Source organism: Amblyomma mixtum, chromosome 5, assembly GCF_055824585.1.
Source record: "Amblyomma mixtum isolate Tamu chromosome 5, ASM5582458v1, whole genome shotgun sequence".
Lineage (NCBI taxonomy): Eukaryota > Metazoa > Arthropoda > Arachnida > Ixodida > Ixodidae > Amblyomma > Amblyomma mixtum.
In genome coordinates this window covers 152,057,965-152,074,183 of record NC_143016.1, presented here as the reverse complement: position 1 = coordinate 152,074,183, position 16,219 = coordinate 152,057,965, and positions in this window count along the sequence as shown.

Here is a 16,219-nt window from a genome sequence, read left to right as displayed (position 1 = left end):
TCTTTTCTTCGGGAAAAAAGTCATCGATGGGGTGGAGATTAAAACAGCTGCCTTGCAGACATAAAGAGAAAATGCCACCTCCAAATAGAATGTTTCTGCTGGGCAGTTTTACTGATGGGTGTCGCCCTGAACGCGGCCATACAGCTGTAAAGCAATTCTATACAGCTTTTCTCAGCAGCGTAGCAGCTGAACATAAGTTCGTTCGTATTAGGGGATTGAACTCGAAGCTACCGCCAATCCGAGGCAGTTGATCTACCAGCTGAGCCAACCAGAACGGCTAGCATATGACAGGGCTAGGCCGAATCGATATACAACTTGAAACCGGAACCGTATTGATGCAAATAATGTAAAGCCCCCACTTGCAGTAGTTATTAATGAAGAAGTAATTACTCTTTATGAATCTCATTCATTTCTTTGTTTCTGAGACTGAAAAAGGTGAAGGAGACAGGCGAGTCACATGACGATTGCTCTTACCCCTTGTACAGTTTAGCTTGACATTCATTAGACATAGAATGGCGTAACAATATGTCACATTACGGGCTTTGGGCAAAATAATATTCAAGAAAATGCTACAGAGCACTGACAGAAAATGCGATGTCATGTCAGCATGTGGGTAAACATGAAACCCAGATATTGACATAAAAATATATGACATCAATATTACAAATATTAGTTATAATTCTGAACATTATAGTTAGAACTTTACAACATAATAGCCATACGCAATAGCAAGACTGAAAAGAAATTGTGCAGCCACATTTACACATACGCGCACAAATTTAATGACATAAGCATTAGAGGCTGAAATGAATTCTATATTATTTTCAATCAACGTACCTACATTTCACTAATTTAATTACATTACATTTTATTACATTAATTTCATTTAATTACATTTCACTACATTTCACTAATACGGAGCTTTGCAGTAGAAAATTCCAGGATAAGTTTCTTTCAAACCGCCCACCTAAAATTTTTTTCCTTTGACATGAGCTTATCTTTTTTAAAATACAGCAAGATTTCTATGACAGTTTCCTTACACTTATTTTCCGGCGCGAACATCTGGTTTAATCAACCCTGCACCACCGTTTATGTTGAACCAACAAGACAGGTGGAACAAATAGGTATTAATAGCATGTTGAATTTTTGGCAGTGAATGGCTGAAGAATATGACGTCGGTGTCTTCTGCCAACATAATAGTTTCATAGCGCTTAGAAGAGAGCATACATTGTTTATGTGTGTCACTAAGTTGAAAGTTCTGAAAATACATGCTTATGGAACTCCTTTTGAAGCGAAAAGCTTCGCTAGACTAGTCAGCACCGCGTCTGAAGTGCGCCGTGATCAGTTTTAGCCACAGCGGCGTATGCGCAAGTTCGCCGCGCGACGTCACTGGAGAGGCGCACGTGGTAGTCGGAGCCGCCGCCTAGCGCGGCTCCAACGGTCGACCTTCGCCGTCGTTCGCGCGCACTGGGCGTGTTTACCGAGAGTGGCATCGGCGCGCGCTCGGCTTCCTCGTATGACGCTACTTGCAGCCACGTGTTTACCACAGTTACTACGCATGCGGAAGAAGGGCTACATAACGCGCTAGCCTACACCTTTATCGTGGTGCTCCCAGTGGATTGTGCGTGAACTGCCACAGCCATGACGTCAAACAAAGCATAACTGCAACCTTTCGCTTGTATATCCATGCTTAACCACAGCTACGCCACGGCCAATGTTATGCCTGAAGGAGCGTAGACGCGTATTTATTCATACGTAGATAATGATAACGGCTGGATAGATAGCTTTTTATTAATTATGCAGAAATCCCGCAGATCCTAGACTTATCGAGTTTCACTAGAAGTACCTAGTGGCACACACAATCAAATACTTTCCGCAGGTCTAGAAACAGTTGAAGCCCGTACAACCGTCGTTCGAAATTTCTTATCATACCATTCTTTACGTTAAACAAGGCTGATTTGAATGAAAAAAATTAAAACAATTGTGCTGCCTATAACTGATTACATTATATTAATCGAACAGCTTCTAGATCCTGACGCTGATGGCTTTTTAAAGAGTTTGGACAGGACTGCAAGAGTGAAATTGGCGGGTAGTTGCTCAATCGGTATCTGTCACCTCCCTTGAAAACTTAATTTACAAGTGGTGCCTCTAAACGAACCTGAACCTCTTCGCTCTGAAATATGCAATTGATGATATAAGCCACAGGAATAAATATTACATAAGTGACATAGTTTACGGCCCAAACGAAATACCGTCGTATCCAGTTGCTACGTTATTTTTTAGCATAACGATTGTTCGGTTGACTTCGGAAGGTGTCATGGGTGTTAAGTCGAGCGGATTTACATCATTGCTCCTAGTGGCTAGATTGTATTCTGTTCGTTTTAATGTCTGTAAGTTTCCAGCCAGACACAACGAAGCTATTTATGGCGATTGCAGCTGCTCCAGCTCGACAAAACGCCATTGTGTGTTGCAGCATGCAAACCGGCCCATGGTTTCTTTTGATGTGTTATGTTTCTAACTTTGTTGCATATCCTTTTGGGAACGATCGTTGTTTTTGCAAATTGCTCCTCGTAATGCTGACTCTTCTTCTTTTTTACCAGCGAGTTTACCATATTTCTACACTTCTTGAAGTCGTTGAACTTTGTGGCTTCAAGACATTTAACAAATGAATGATACAGCTTTATTCTTTCTATTTACCCTTTTAAAATAGTTCTACTGATGCATCACTGCGCAATCTGTTCGTCTGTAATAGGCAAGCCTGATCGTAACACCACATAAGTTTATCGCAAACGCATCATATGCCTTTCTTGAGACTTGTTTGTTCAATACAGGTCACCAGTCAGAGTCACTGATAAGGGAACAAAATATTTCCAGAGCGTGATTTTTTTTATAATCCTTGACTATTATTTCGCTTACTTCAGTTTTAAAACAAGTAAATAGTATTAAACGAACACTGGTAGGTTATCGCTTACATCTATTCATTATAAACCAGATATAGAGACGTGGGATGTATGTATATTGCTGAGGCATATATGTACTAGCGTGGTGGGCTTTGCCGTCACAGCGGTCGATTTTGTAAAAGTGTTCAGACATGCAAAAAGGTTACCAGTTTTTCATTTGCCTTGCCTGTATGTTCTTAGAGTACAATATTATTCACCTCACTGATGTTTGCGAAGGGGCACCCTGTGCTACTCAGGAAAAGAAGAACGCCTTCGAGGCGTTCAAAAAATTTTAATTTGACCCCTGCTGGTGGCCTATGAACTACTATAGTCTCGCCCGCATCTAACTGTACCATAAGACTTTCGATATTATTTATGATCATTGAAAATCGATATGTCCTCACGCTTTTCTGTCTGCAGTACGCCGACAACCACAAAACTTCTTGAACTCAGGCATTATTCCTGTATTGTTTAATATGGGGCTCAGACTCTTCCAATAAAAGCCAAGCTTCAGAGAACTGTAGAACACCATAATAACTACAGAAATAGATTTCTTAATTTGCCGCGATTATTTCGAATACTATGAGCATTCATGTGTAGCAGTGTCAAGCGGTTTTGCTGGCTGCTAAGAGTTCATTAAAAAAATCCAGATCATGCTTGTAGCAGTCGTCATATGTGTCCATTTGCGGTTTATTTGCGTGTCCATTTGTGTCCATTTGCGTCATATGTGTCCATTTGGTTGGTTTATGGGGTTTAACCTCCCAAAGCGACTAAGGCTACGAGAGACGCCGTAGTGGAGGGCTCCGGAAATTTCGGCCACCTGGGGTTCTTTAACGTGCACTGACATCGCACAGTACACGGGCCTCTAGAATTTCTTCTCCAAAGCAATTCAACCGCCGCGGTCGGGATCAAACCCGCGTCTTTCGGGTCAGCAGCCGTGCACCATAACCACTGAGCCACCGCGGCGGCACGTTTACGGCTACCGTGAAAAGCTAGCTACCTACTTGCTGTTCTGGTTAGCTTAGTTGATAAAGCGACTGCTGCGGAGAGGCGGTGATCAAGACTTCGACCCCGGTTCAGAAAGATTTTTGCTTGAACTGCAAAGTTTCTGGGACATCAGCACAATTTTGATTTGTAGCCATATGACGGCGCTGATGTGGATGCTAATGGGTAATTCACCCACCTATGAAATCTACTTCATATTGGAGTTTTCGAGTGAATACATTGGACGCAAATCGCTTCTTTTATCCTGAATATCTCAGCAGCCCCTAGACAGAGAGAATGTTTTAAAGTAATGAATATTGTAAAATGAGAAGGTACGAACCCCTCTGTCTGCAAATACGTGCCACTCTTCGACCAACACTTTCTTCAACAGCTCCAAGTCCTTGACCAACAGGAAAGGCATCGCTCCGTTGTAGAACCTGCATTGTTTCAGTGCACCGTAATTAGCAGTTTGCGGTAGTAAACTATCAATTGCGCTTTCATTTCGCTTCAGGAGACTGATCCCAAAGAAAATAGTCAGGTGATAATTGAAAGGCTAATAAAATGTCAAAAATACTACGACTGCTGCTCATCATAAGCTCGCAGATCGCACCTTTCATTATCATAAAACCTAGGGTAATGTACTGTTTTTTTAATTAATTCAGAATTTGGAAACATTTTATGGTCGTTTTAGAGCTTTCCCTGTATTGAGTGGGTAACGCCATGAAGGGTTTGGAGAAATTTAAGCCCATGACTACTAAAGTTGCGTTTACTGCTGTGCTAACAAACACGAACGTTTTGAGACCACCTTATCAACTTCATGAAAGACATGAGAGCGCATAAATGACGACATAGACGCGTAAGGGAGCAAGTCGAGCGCTGTACTTTGAACAGTATTTATTCAAGGAAGAACATTTATATAGCCTCTGCCCTTATCCATGCTCTTAATCGCAGTTGGCAAACATTCACAGATATGCATCAACAAACAGCATTTCACTATGGCGAAGAATAACTGACGTGTTACTGATGCAACCATCACGACGCTTTTTTATATAGAAGGCTTGTATAGTCTAAAGAAACCCTACGCAAGAGAGCGCGGGGTATTGTTTAGACATGACCGTTATAGTTTGCTTTGTTCGATGGCATTGTTGCTACCTAAAACTACTACTTCTTTAACGGGAACTTCCGGGCCCTGCTTTGTCCTGTACTTTCGTGCTTAGCACAACAACTTCAATCAATGAATCATAGTCTACCTGTGTTCCTAAACAAACGTCAACAGGGAACCTTTCTCGCCCCCAGGAGTTAAGAAAGCAGTTTTATGACTTTCAAAGAGAAGGGCATCGATCGTTACCAAAAGTCTTGTAGCAGGTGTCTATTCCTGACTCATTTTTTGCTCATTGCGTTGAAATTCATTTTGTAACCCTACTCTAGAACTAACATCTACTGCATCGTTGTAAACGGCTCCAGGGTCTCGTCAATTTGGTGACTGCAACTTTTAACCGCAGAGACCGATAAGTATTCCAGATAACAAATAAAAAATGGAATTGAATTCATTCATCTTTCTTTCTAACCTAAGAAGACATTAAACATTAGGGTTGGCCGAGGTTTATTCACCATGCGTTAGTAAAAGAGTCCGGACTTTGTGTTCACACTAGAGCTTTTTATTTAACAATTTCTGCACACATGCTGTAAAAATCGCATCAATTTGAGTTTATCCGGCCCAACAGAAGGCTTTATGTTTTCATTAGTATAACTAAAAAGACCGGAGTCACGAATTTTTTTCTCTCTCGTCGATGTCGATGTTGTTGTTGTCCTGATGCTGACGTGAAGTGTTCGAAGGCGGGTCTTCTGAGTGACCCAGGGAATGTTCTTCGCGACTGGTGAGTTCATCAAGAAGTTATTTGTTACCATATTTACAAAACTGGTTTATGCATGCCGAAAGATTTCGGCCTTTCCGATTTAACTAAAAATAAACCCTCAAACTTCCACAACTACGGAAACCCGCCGGCCACCACACGGCCAACCCGTCCGGCCACCTCTCCAACTCCACGCACGGCCCCGGGCCCACCACCGGCCGCACATGTGCGATCTGTCCGGCTGCAACGCACCCAGCCTCCAGCGCTCTCCTTCACGCGCACCCATCTGAGTGCATTCGCGCCAAAACAACATCCTCAGCCAATAGACTATTCTGCTGCCACACCTTTCTGTTTAGCCAAAGATGACTTGCCCACCATCTTTCAGGCTTAAAATGTCACACCGCAAAAGAAGAGTACATAATATCAAGCACACGTCTCAATCTAAGCCGCCGTGGCCAACTAGAAGATATTAAAATGAGAAGAGAGAAACACAGTTTAAAATACACTCGTCACTATTAGCCGCTCTGGCTAGCTAGCAAGAGCTCTGGCTCAGATGCACCGGCGCGGTTAGCGCCGGTCTACCTGAGGCATCCTGTCGTCGTGCCGTGTTTCGAACAGACTTCGGAAAAGAATCCATTCGTCACTTGCTTAGGCCGAGAAACACGAAACTTGCGCGCGGCGCCGTTTTCAGTCTCCTTCACATTTTGTCGGCGCATTCCCGTCTTTCCCTTCGGCGGCACTCATCCCACTCTTTACCACGAAGTACGCTAGCTGCGTCTTGATAGCCGGTAATGATTTGAGGTTGCTACTTCTATCTGTATGCCAATCCCATCGATCCCAAAACCGGGGCTGTGCGGCAAACAATAAGACATAAGTGGAAATTAGGATCTAGAAGCCAGGCCAAGTATTTCTTAATCGAGCACAATAAGGGCAACGATTAGATGTACCCGTTGTAACTTACATACCAAACAGGCCCATAACCTTATGAAGTGTATACAAGCCAATCATCAGCCTGTCTACGTCCACGACAGGAAGATCGCCTCCCCCATGTCTCTCCAATTAACCCTGTCCTGTGCCAGCTGCGGCCACCTCATCCTCACAGACTTACCTCCTCTGCCCACCTAACTTTCTGCCGCCCCTGCTACGCTTCTCTTCTGTTCATATCCACTCCGTTGCCCTTAACGACCATTGGTTATCTTGACAACACACGCCATGCCCAAGCCCATTTCTTCTTTATTTCGACTAGGATGCCATTAACCCGGGTTTGTTCGCGGGCCCACTCTGCCCTCTTCTTGTCCCTTAATCTGACACCTACCGTTTTCCTCTCCCTAGCTCCCTGCGTTGTATTCGATTTAAATTGAATTTTTTTCGTTAGCATGCCCGTTTCCGCCCCACAGGTGACTGTCGAGTAAGATACAGCTCTTTATACTTTTCTCTCGAGCGATATTGGTAGACTGCCATTCATGATCCGAGAGAAATGGCCAAATGCGCTCCACCCCATTGTTATGCTTCTGGTTATTTCCCTCTCATGATGCGGTTTTGCGGCCTCGAATAGTCCCAACTAGACATATTCCTTAACGACCTCCAGAGCCTCGCTACTAATTGTAAACTGCTGCTCTCTTGGTAGTCTGTTCTGCTCTGCCGTTCTGCTCAGCCCAAGTGATTGATCATGCTTCTTAATTCATCCCCTTAGTGACTTAGCAATTGTGTGTCATCATCAAATCGCAGATTATTGATGTATTCTTTAAAACCTCACCGAAGTGTTCCCAATCTGAGCCTCTTGATACCTCTTGTAAACAGGCGGTGAAAACCATTGGCGTGATCCTGCCTCCCTGCCTAACACCCTTTAATATTAAGCAGACAAGGAAAGGGGAATGAGGGGCTCGTTATAAATATGAGAGAAGCCAACAGCCACAGAAACCAAGGCAAAGAGGGGATTTTTAATTAATTTATTTATTTTGTGGTGTTGATCAGTTTATATAATATTACTGAATATGTTATCGCTTAAAGCTAATTGATTAGAAAAGCAGAAGAAAAAACAACCACATGCCGCCGGTGGGATCCCAACCCACGACCTCCGAATTACGCGTCCGGTGCTCTACCACTGAGCAACGGCGACGGCAGTCAAACCTTCTGCTTTCGGGGGTATTTATGTTTACAAATAACCTAACCTTGAGAGTGTTCACCAGCGCCACCCACGTTCTTAAGCGGCGGACGTGGCACGTCCTGAGTTACCGCTGATGTGACGTAGAACGTCATCGAACGGCGAGGGTGGAAGCTGTGTGAGAACCCTCTTATGCTTCCTAAGGCATCAAGGCTGTCAGAACCGAGGCTCTCGTTAAGCAATTAAGCAGACAAGGAAAGGGGAATGAGGGGCTCGTTATAAATATGAGAGAAGCCAACAGCCACAGAAACCAAGCGACACAGGGGATTTTTAATTTATTTATTTATTTTGTGGTGTTGATCAGTTTATAATATTACCGAATATGTTATCGCTTAAAGCTAATTGATTAGAAAAGCAGAAGAAAAAACGACCACATGCCGCCGGTGGGATCCGAACCCACGACCTGCGAATTACGCGTGGGTGGCGCTGGTGAACACTCCCAAGGTTAGGTTATTCGTAAACATAAATACCCCCGAAAGCAGAAGGTTTGACAGCCGCGTACCCCTTACAAAAATGCACATTGAGATGCAATTAACTGTTTATAGAGTATTTATTGAGTGAATAAAAAGTCTATTAATACTCAAATCCTAATGACTTTGGTCTATAAAAAGTCAATATGTTCTTGACGGGTATGACCCAATATAAATTTAATTAACTACAAGTGAATTAAAACACAAACATCAAAAAGTCAATTTACAGCCCATTCCTCACCGTTTCATTAAAAAGTCAATATGTTATTGACTGATATGACCCAATATAAATTTAATTGACTACAAGTGAATTAAAACTCAAGCAACAAAAATTCCATTTACAGCCCATTTCTCACGACTCATTAAAAAGTCAATATGTTATTGAGTGATATGACGCAATATAAATTTAATTGACTACCAGTGAATTAAATCTCAAGCAAGAAAAAATCCATTTACAGACGATTTCTCACGAGTCATTAAAAAGTCAATATGTTATTGACTGATATGAGCAAATATGAATACAACTGACTACAAGTGAATTCAAACTTTAGCAACAAAAATTATATTTACAACAGATTTCTCACCAATTATGGAACCAACCGCAACAACAAACAGCTCAAACGATTCCCATTTCAGCTGAACAGCCTTTATTCATATTATATCTGCTATGGGTGAGGTCATGATGTTGAAGTTGGTTGTAGGTTGTGACTCGGAAAAACACTGCTCATGAGGTCACTTCGCAGTGTAAAATTTAACGTATAACCGAACACAGTATTCTTTTTTGGCACCAAGTGAGAAATGTGGCATGAAACTCTCCTTAGGTTGGAACTAAATTAGGTTGGAGCTAACGAGTTACTGATTCATAAATGTGACAGCATAATGGTGCGGAGGCAGCATTACCTGAATACCAGGCGTTTCAGCAATCACTTTCAAAAATTTTCAAAAGTAGGCTTTTTGGGGTAAAAATATCGTTTGTGCTATCACCAGGGTTGGCGGAGAACAGAAAGCCGGTAAATTGTCTTCTTGTCTTCAGTAAGCTGGTTTACTAATTTTTAATAAATAACTTTTTAAACAGTACAGTTAGACGCCTAGTTGCTGGTCCTAATTGCCATATCAGTTTTTAGAATTTGGAAAACGCGATTACCCTTGGGGCTGCGGCTCGACAAAATTTAGCTTTTTCGACTAGTTACATGCACTGGAGGGCTTGCTTTGCCTGCATGCTTTTGAAAGCGAATGTATTTTCGCACGATGCAGCCAAATTTTGTCCAGCCACAGCAGCGAGTGTATTCGCGTTTTAGAAATTCTGAAAACTGGTATGGCTACTTCTATAACGACCGGCTACAAATCACTAATTGGAACTAATTGCCTATCTCTGATAGTTAAAAAGTTAGAAATTAGTTTACCAGCTTGCTGCCTAAGACAATTAACCGGCTTCCCGGTGTCCAGCGATACTGGTAATAATGTGCCGCAAAAGCCATAGTTTTACCCCAAAAAGCCTATTTTTGAAAATTTGATTCTTCCCTGAAAAACCGGATAATTATTTTGATTGAAGATGTCAATCCAATTGGGGATTTTTACAGGTGTGGGTTATAAGGGCCCGTACACATTTGCTCACATAGGGAGCATTCACACGTAAGTACACGAGGGTAACTAAAGACTATTACAACAAAAAGGAGGCAAACGCATGAAATAAAATGCCATCATCTTGATTGGACCATAGAGTATAAGCATACAGGCTGTTGAAATGCCTCGTGAGACCAGTATTCAACACACCTATTGAGAAACCCATATACAGCATATGTAGGTACCATGCGCCCGCGCCGCGCAGACTTGCTAACGCCGTTCAAATCAAGCGCGCAGGCTGACAGGTCACGTGACAAGACGAACACATCCGGGCACTACGCGACCACGCGGGTCGTTTCGGCGTGCTGCTGTTTGTGCTCGCCGCTCGCTCGTTGGGGCATGTTTTGTGTTGTATTTATTTCAAAATCGCTGCTTCAAACTCGTGTTTGGGTTGACTTGTGATTGTAGCTTTTGGCACCGCTGGCAGTACAATTTCCAGCCCTTCGTGTGCTTCGTGAAAAAGTGACCGGTCGCGCCGGGAAGCCTGCTGGCTTTTCGTCATGACAGCACGTTGGACTTCACCGATGGAAGCTGCTGCGTCTTCTATCTGCCGGAACCGCCTTACAAAAGAAGAAAGCGGTTACTGGAAGGCGTCGAGTCTTCGTTTTCAGGTAAGACCTGTAATAATGCGCAGGAATGCGCACAATTTGCCACCACGCAAATTAACCACCTAGCACTAAGGCGAGAAGAAACGGAACAGATGAGGCGCTGCCGCCATTTTAACCCCCCCACCCCGACATTATGCACGGTTATTTCTGCGGTGGCAAAACGCACTCTTCATTGAGTCACTAACTAGCTGTCCTGTCTGTGTTCACAGTGTATCCGTTGCGACGCGAACGCCGTGAAAATAAGCTAAAATCATTGTTCGACGTGGTTGTGCACTGCTGCCTGCACGCATGTATTTCGTCGCTATCCGCTCGCAGAGGTTTGACGATAGTGCACGCAGCTTGACCTGTTTAGCGTTGCATTATGTGCTGTGCGTACACGCGTCGATACAATTTCTTGAAGTGGCTTCGTAAGCTTTGGACACACCTATGCGAGACGATTAAACCTGCTGTCGAGCTCTAGGGGTATGCTGTGTTCGCTCTGCATTCGACGCAGCTAACCCATAGCTGTCCGCCTCCGTGGCCCGTAGTGCGCGTCATTCGGTCTCTGGCGCTGCATACTGCGCTACGCGGATACGCGTCAGGGCTCGGCATTTGATATACTCTGCTCGATACGACATCGAGTCGTGTTCGCTGCAGCGGGCTGAGCGGCACCAGACCCGCCGCGGTGGCTCAGTGGTTGCGGCGCTCTGCTGCGGACCCGATAGACGCGGGTTCGATACCGGCCGCGGCGGCCGAATTTCGATGGAGGCGAAATTCTAGAGGCCTGTGTACTGTGCGATGTCAGGGCACGTTAACTTGTAGGGTCTGCTCGCGGGCAGGTCAAATCCCGCGCCGCTCACCGCGGGTAGCCTCGACCCCTTCTTCCCGAGTGGTGGGGCGGGGGGAGCGAGGCTAGGAGAAAGCCTTCTTAAGGCGCGACCGCGAAGGCTCGCTCTCTCTTGGACCAGCCCTGCCAGAGGACCACCTGACTCCGCTGCCCCGACGACGACCGACCCCCCTGCCATGTGAGAGAATAAACCGTTTTGTACAAAGACCTGCCTTGAGTGACTGCCTGTGCGTCCCCGCGCAGAGGAATCGCCCACAAATAATGGCTCCCAGCGTGCGGCTTTAATTAACACCTTGTGGACGATTTCTCTGCCGATTTTGGGACGTGCAGCCAGACTCGTGGCAGGCCCTCTTTGTTCGGGGCCACGCCGGACCGATAGGGTTAAGGAGCGGGTCAGGCGGAATGTTCGCGGGGTAGCGACTTGTGTAGTGTTGTAAATTTGTTAGGGGTTTTGTGTTATTTATGTAGTTTTCGGGCGTTTTCTGTTGTGTATTTCCGTGCGTTTGTAGATAGATTGTTGTGTATATGAATGTTCTTGTTGCCATGAGCAGTTAGCCGGTGCGGCCGACAGTTAGCGCGAACTATGCCTCCCAGAAAGGATGTTTCAACCACGGCTTTGGATGGCGGGGCAGCCGGTAGTGAGACGGCCGACGCGGCGGCCGTAATGGGGCAGGTTACTGAGATGTTTGCCGCATTAGCCCGTCAGCTCGGTTCGGTGGCTGGCGCCAGCCAGGCCGCAGCATCGGTAGCATCGGCGACAACATCGCGCCCGCGGATAAATATGGAGGTCCCCTCCTTTTCCGGGTACACGGACGCGAAATCAGTCCACGAGTTTCTACAACAACTCGAGGACTACCAGACTGCTCTGGGCGCCCCAGATGACGTAATGCTAGGGCAGGTCCTGCCTGTAGCACTCGTCGAGAGCGCGGCGCGATGGAGGCGCTGCCAGCCGACTTTCCAGTCGATGGCGGACTTCAAGGACCGTTTCCGCGCCGAGTTCTTGCCGCCTGATTATGAGCGCGGGATGCTGGAGGAGCTCGCGTTGCGCACCCAACACCCAGAGGAAAGCCTCCTCGAGTACGTACGCGCAATGCAAGAGCTGTACAAGAGGGCAGATCCGACGGCAACCGACCGAGATCAGGTTGCGCGTGTGATCAGGCAGTGCCATCCACGCTTCAAGCCGTATCTGCGGGGCCGCAGTTTTACAAACCTCGAAGCCCTAGCGCAGGAGGCCAAGACCGTGCAGGCGGATTTACTGGCCGAACTGCGCTACCAGCCGCCCCCCAGGCCGGCCGAATCGCTGGAACCGGGATGCGCATGGGATGGAGGCCGAGAATGCGCGATGAGGGCTCGGCGCGCCGAGGTAATGACCGTGGAAAGGCAGGCGGAACCCCCTGTTGTCCCTCGCGCGCTGGACCCGTACGCATTCGAGCAGCGGCGTCGTGCCGGCCTCACAGGCCGCGCGCCGAGCCAGCGTCAGGAAGGCGCGGAGAAAGGGGAGAGTCGTCCCCAACCGCTTCGTGGAACGAGGGGTCCTCCGTCCACGCGGCGGGTGAACGACCGGCTTTGCTGGAATTGCAACCAGCCCGGCCACATGGCACGCGAGTGCCAAGCTAGGCGTATGCAGGGAAACGCCAGACGCTGGCGGTGATGTCTGGTGACACCGGCCTTTCACCGTCAGCGGGAGAATTTCACGGTTGTCAAGGCGCTAGTCAGGAAAAGAACTCCCGCGCCGGCGACGGGGAGGCCTTTGTCCCGCTCGCCTGTAGAGCTCAGGGAGTCGTTCCGTGCTCAAGCCCATTTATGCTAGTGCAGTTAGCGGGTCGATGCTACTCTGCACTCGTAGACACGGGTTCAACGCTGTCACTGGTCAGTGACGAGGTGTACGAGGCGTGCCGGATAGGTAACATCCGTGTCAGACCGGCCGAAACCCCGTTAAGCTTAGCAGCTGGGGCGGCAAAGGCAAAGGGAGCAGTGCGTCTTACGATGCGCTTTGACGGGAGAAAGCGGAGACATCGCTTCGTCTATCTGCCTGGCTTGTCGATACCAGTAATTCTGGGAAGGGATTTTCTCTCGAGCGAAGGCATTGTGCTCGACATGGGGGAGAATGGTTATCGTTACAGCCAGCTCGCCCCCCTCATTCCCTTCGAAAGCGCATCCTTGCCCGGCTGTCCAGCACAAAAGGTGGGTGTCCACACCTGTGCGACAGAAAGGCAGGGGAGCTCCCTCGAGATGCTGAGAGACGGTGGCCCGTTAGAAGCGATTATTGCGTCTTTCTCAGGACCCAGTAGTCAGCGCCGAAGGCTCGCGGAAACTTTACTCCCGTTTTCGGATTGCTTCACGGAGAAACCGGGCAGAACCGACCTGCTTGAGCACGAGATTTAGACGGGTGATACGCGCCCTTTCAGGTGTAACCCGAGGCCGTTAAGTGCGCATAAGAGGCAGCTTCTCGACTGTGCCCTTGACGAGATGATTGACACCGGTGCGGTGAGACCCTCACAAAGTCCCTGGGCGTCACCAGTGGTTCTAGCACCGAAGAAAGATGGATCGGTCAGGCTGTGTGTTGATTATCGTAAGCTCAACTCACTGACGCCTACGGCTGCGTACCCTTTTCAGTCGATCGAGGCTGTGATGTACGCGTTAGGGAACGCGAGGTTCTTCACAGTCCTAGATGCAAGCAGAGGGTACCTGCAGATTGAGGTGGCCGAAGGTGACATTGAGAAAACCGCATTCACCTGCCACCGCGGGCTCTTCGAATTTACTCGACTCCCGTTTGGTTTGTCTAACGCCCCTAGCACGTTCATGCGACTGATGGACATCGTGCTGGGCGATGCAAGGTTCAACTACGCCATGGCGTACCTCGACGACGTTGTGATATTCTCACAGTCGTTCGAGGAGCACCTCATTCACCTGAATTCCGTTCTCGATAGAATGAGCCGTGCCGGTCTAACCATTAATCCAAAGAAAGTGCAGTTGGAATCGAAGAGAGTGAACCTCTTGGGCTTTGTCGTGTATGATGGCACACTGAGACCGAATGATGACAAACTGCAGGCAATTCTGAACTACCCCTGCCCCATGGATGTGAAAAGCTTGCAGAGGTTTTTGGGGATGGTTGCGTTCTACAGGCAATTCATCCCGCGTTGTTCGGAGCTTGCAAGGCCGCTGAACCTGCTGTTGCGTAAAGGCTCGAAGTGGGTCTGGGGCAAGGAACAGAGTGACGCATTTGTTGCCTTGGCTCGCGCGATAGCGAATACCGCTAGTCTGCGCCTCCCCGACCTGAACAAGCAGTTTGTCTTGCAGACTGACGCTAGTGACTACGGTGTTGGAGCTGTTTTCTTACAGGAACACGAGGGCAAACTGCGCCCTGTCGCGTTCGCTAGTCGCACGCTCACATCGGCGGAGTGGAATTACTCCGTGACCGAAAAGGAATGCCTGGCGATCATGTTCGCATTGTCGAAGTTCGACATGTACCTAAACGGAGCGGTCTTCACCGTGCAGACAGATCATCAGGCATTGTCTTGGTTAAAGAGGCTCAAGAACCCCGCAGGCAGACTCGCGAGATGGGCGCTGACGTTGCAACGTTACGCGTACGCCATCGAGTACCGCCGGGGCAGCTTGAACAAGGTGGCCGATGCTTTATCGCGCGCACCTTGGAAGGCTGGCGGAAGCGCTTCAGAGGCGCAACCCAGCTTTGCAGAAAGCGGCGTCACAGCTGTTGGAGAGGAGGAGAGGGCGGACGGGAGTGTCGCGCCCGGTTTGGCGAAAGAGCAGACGGACAAAGGTCCCGCACGGTGCTGTGAGAGAAAGGAAACACAGCAGCTCGTGGCGGCGACCGCTCGCCTGCCAAGGAGCGAGGCAGAAAGAAATCTGTCTTGGGGAGTAGCGGTCAGTAGAGAAGAGCTGATCGAGGCCCAGAAAGCAGACGGTCTTTGCCAGCGGGTGCTGAAGGAGCTTGCGAGCAGCGCAGCTTGCACCGGGAACGCTGAGGGCAAGTACGACGCGTATCTGCTGGGCGATGATGGCTTGCTGCTCCGCTACATCCCCCAACTTGACGAGGAAGAGGCGATAGCATCCCCTTTCCGAGTCGTGGTCCCGAGAAGGTTGCGGAAACGGTTCCTGCAGTACTTCCATGACTCAGCGCTGGCAGACCATGGCAGCGGCAGTAAGACTTACGACAAGTTATGCCGTGTCGCGACCTGGCCATACATGAGAAAGGATGTGCTGGGATACGCCCGTACCTGCCCGGCATGCCAGGTAGCCAAGCCTCGGGCGGGCAAGCCCGCTGGCATGATGAAAGCGGTAGTTAGCAACTACTTGTGGCAAGTGGTCGCGTGCGATATCATGGGACCCCTCCCTCGGTCCGCGCGCGGAAACCAATTCATCCTGGTAATAACGGACCACTATTCGAAGTGGGTTGAGGTTTCCCCCTTAGGAAGCTTGTGTCGGAACGAATTTGGGAAAAACTGTTGGAGACTTTCACTCGTTTCGGTTTCCCTTCCGACTTGATTACAGACAATGCTTCTTATTTCACAAGCAAAGTCTTTGTAGACTCTTGTCGGGCGCTTCAAATCCGCCACAGGAGAACGAGTCCCTACCACGCTCAGAGCAACATAACCGAGCGGGTGAATCGAAATCTGAAGAGCATGCTGGTCGCGACGACCGAGCAGCACAGAGATTGGGACGCGCGGCTGTCCGAACTGGCGTTCGCTACAAGGACAACCGTGAACAGGTCAGTGGGTATTACACCCGCTT